This window comes from Melanostigma gelatinosum (assembly GCF_949748355.1).
Source record: "Melanostigma gelatinosum genome assembly, chromosome: 13".
In the NCBI taxonomy this organism is placed as follows: domain Eukaryota; kingdom Metazoa; phylum Chordata; class Actinopteri; order Perciformes; family Zoarcidae; genus Melanostigma; species Melanostigma gelatinosum.
Window position 1 is genome coordinate 24516080 of NC_136646.1, and position 3922 is coordinate 24520001.

General features: G+C 43.0%; 1 pseudogene across 1 annotated transcript in view; it reads left to right on the forward strand.

Moving 5' to 3' along the window:
* Positions 1 to 3689, forward strand: part of LOC306787240 (RNA binding protein fox-1 homolog 3-like) — a 234318-nt pseudogene extending 230629 nt beyond the window's left edge. Inside the window, exon 13 of the transcript XR_013773185.1 lies at positions 3154 to 3689. The product of XR_013773185.1 is annotated as an RNA binding protein fox-1 homolog 3-like (transcript). The remainder of the gene's footprint in view (positions 1 to 3153) is intronic.
* The last annotated feature ends 233 nt before the right edge of the window (positions 3690 to 3922 follow it).

Below are 3922 nucleotides of genomic sequence, written 5' to 3' on the forward strand. Positions count from 1 at the left end.
TATATGATACATTAAGAATGTATCATATTTGTGTATATGATACATTAAGAAAGTATCATATTTCTGTGTATGATACTTTAAGAAAGTATCATATTTTTGTATATGATACATTAAGAAAGTATCATATTTCTGTGTATGATACTTTAAGAAAGTATCATATTTTTGTATATGATACTTTGTACATGAGTTAAAGAGACAGCGTCCACGTATGTATTTCCAGTTATCTCCACTCAAGATCGTTCGGATATTAATTTAAAGTTCAAAATACAAAATGATTTGCCCAAAAAACAAAACTGCATCAAAACCAGATTTTGATCTCTAAAATGTTTCCTCGTAAATTGATTCCATTTTTTAATGAGAAATGATTTATGATTCACAGTGTTTCTGTAATTTGCTGTGAGTCATACGTTATGTGAATAAGATGATCTGCTCGGGACTCACAGATCCAGTACTTCTCTCCTCCTCAACCTCCTGAATCACAAAGTTATTCTCAAAAACAAGAAACATCTGCAGGTTTTAATTGTCATAACCTGAACCCTCCTGCTGCTGCCATGCTGTTACAGGGACTCTGAGCACTGTCGCCTCGAAGCAGTCTGCACGGGTTCGTCTCCAGTTTACAGAAAGAGTCAAAATAAGCATCTTACCTGTTTCAGAGTCAGCTCATCGGAGCGGGAACGTGTAAATAACTGCTCGTCAGTGTTGTCGCGGTCTGAGACGTCTTCGTTCAGCGTGGAGTCAGACGGTCATTTTAAATGTGGATTTATAAAACACTTTGATCTTCTCTGGGGTTGGTTTGCTTTTGTTGTATTCCATAACCAGCTTAAATATGCAACCAGACCTCTATTTGATCCAAGCATTTGTTCGTACTTATTAATAGTAGTAACGAGATGCGTTTACATATCAGCAGGAAGTGCTCGTTATCCATCCTTTCTATTTAATGATTCAAGTATCCGCTGAGCCCTGCTCAGCTGGCAGGTGCATTTATTAGTCCACGTAGAAAAGATTTGTACAAAAGACAACCAAGCAAAAACCTTACCGTACTTTGTAAATACATTTAAATGTATATATATATACACACACTATATCGCAATTCTCTGAGTGATGTTTTCTATGTGTTCCTATATGAAGTGGGGTTTTCTGTGTTTTAATTCAGCTGAACTTGTTCTTGAACTGTATGTAATTTCTATAATGAGAATATATTGTCTGAAAGGTGTAAAGTACATGTTTTTGGGGATGAATTTCAGAGGTGACGTATACTATTATGACTTTGTTTCTATTCTTCATTCATGAATTATTTCCGTTGTCGATATGTGACATGAAAGTAATCTCTGATTGTTTTGAGTGTCAGAATAAAGCAGTTATAAGAACAGTATGTCACACATGGATGTCGTTGATGTTGTTGTTGTGGGTTTGACATCAAAATCAGATTTTGGATTGTATGTTTTTGTATGTGTGCACGTTGTTTGTTTCCTAGAAGCATTCCCTCTCGTAGCCCTGTGGGGGAGTGCTGCTTTCAAATTGAACGGTGATCACGAGAGCTCAAGGCAATGAAAACATCTTTCCACTTTCCCACGCAGTATTTATTCCAAATATGACAATATTCTGAATTTCATACGGGGTGGCGTAAACATTTATTTTCCGATTCAGACGTGTGAGGTATGAGGATATTATTCTGTTTTGAGGGGGATTCTTGGACGAGTATTCTTCAGAATTTACGTCTCAATCTCAGTTTTCACTGCAGTTTGGATCACAGGCCTGTTTCCTGTAAAAGGTCAGCTGTGTGTGATGCAAACAAAGCGGTGTGTTGTTGTGCGTAGCCGTAAAAAGAACGGCTTGAAGAGAACCTGCTCAACGCGAGGAAGGGAAAGTTACTTTCAGGATGTTGGACGGACGTTGTGGCGTCGCTTCACGTTGATCGGAAACATCTTGGCTGCATGTGAAACAGTGAAAATATGAATCGTGTCGAACGTCGGTATCGGCGTTCACCACCATTGAAAAACAAACATTTGCACGGCTCGATATTACTGGTTCTAAGTGCACACATGCATCTTTCTGTAATCTGCGTGAAGCGACCCTTTAATGGGCTCCAGCTTCACTTCCTAAAGAAAGACTTGTTTCAGCGCTCAGCACGCGCTGTGATGCCTGAACTAAGCCTCCCCTGAATCCTTTACGTCGGTGGGTGATTAATACATTTGTGTCTGCAGCTCTTCCAGTTCTAGGCTGCCTGTCAGCGAGGACTATATGTAGCTCTCGCCATTGTGCTCCCTCCCCGCTGAGCTATAAGACTGCGTGTGGATATTTCCGTATGGAGGTCCCCAGCGAGCTCTCTGTAGAAACCTGAGGTAGAGGATGCAGAGGGGGAGGCGGCGAGGCCAGCTCCTCCATGAGATGGATACGAGGGGAGGCAGCGTGGACGCTGAGCACGGCACTTGTTTGTCTCTCTAGATCCGGGGGGAGGGGGGGGAGTAACGAACTACAAAGGAGTTTCCAAATTAAGGCCTCGTCTTCTTTCATTTCTTTATTTATTTCTTTGTCAGAAGCTCCGTTGAGCTGCCAGAGATCACTCCGAATTAGCGAGCATCTGTCATGACGAGCCCCCACCCCGCCCGCACACACACTCCTCCTCCCATCCGGCTCCATTACACTCAGACTTTCACTTTGCGCCGCCAAACTGCCGATCTCCACTTGTATGACTGCAGAGCACTCTGATCTTTATTCTGGGGGCGGCAGCGCTCGTGGAGCAGCTCTTGGCAGCGTGAGGCCTCTGCTCCGCTGCTCTGGTGCCACATTACAAACCAACAGGATGAGAAGTGAATGGAGCCGTCGTCTCTCTGCTCTCAAACTTCTTCTTTTTAAACGTTCTTTCCTTTCTGGCTGTTTTGACTTACATTGTGAACTTTTCCTGCTTGGCACAGTGTATATATTACATCGATTCTTTTCGGCTTTGCAGAGAGTTTGTTGTTTATTTCATGCATTATGTTCACTTGTATTTTATTTGTTTCAAGGAGCTATACTTTCTGTGACAAGATCCTTACTCTGGAAAGGAATAAACTTGCTCTCTCATTCTATATATAAATATATAAATATATGCCTGTTGTGACATTCCTTTCTGCATATTCACCAGTCTCCCCACTTTTCTCCCCCTGTTTCCAGTAAATACAAAAGGAAGAGCTGTACTCAGTATTGATGGACATCACAGATGAAAACAACAAAGGGAGGAGAACTAGCTTTAAGAAAATAACACAAGAAGAAGAAGAAGACGAGAAGGAGTCCCTCTACTGAGGCTGGCGAGGGAAGACGGGAGGCGTACAAAGTGGCGCCGCGGCAGCGGTGTCAAAAACCAGCCAAACACTTGACAGACGGAGTGAGCCAGTTTCCACCAGGGACCACCTTGTTGCCGGGTAGAATGAGAGAGAATGAAAAAGTGTCCCGTTATTATAAAACATTTTATTTTTCTATACTTTTGTGATTTACAATGGTAAAAAAAAAAAAGTGTGTATAAAGCAGTATATATGTACAAATCTGTTTTTATGTTTTTTGGTAAGGGAGATGAACAGTTGGCCCTTGATGCTGATTCTGTGGTTTGCAGGAAGGAGGAGGGAGGAGCCTCCCCCCCCCCTCCTCTCTCTATGGCACACTGCTGTGTCTCAGAGGTCGTGTAAACAGAAACATGAACAGAAAGGTGGCAGGGAGAGCTCGGCATACAGGCAGACGCACTTTCTACGCTGTACTTCCTGTGGGTGGAGTCAAAGGTCAGCCTCCTGGTCTCACTGCTCCGCCTTCTTCCTTCCAACCTCCCCCGACCTCCTTCCTTTTTATTTTCCCCGGGCTGGTGATGTCGCTCCTTCCTTTTTTGTTGCGGTGTCACCGGCCGGCAGCGCCCTACTGTTAGCAGCGTCCACCCGTGGATACTGTCGTGATG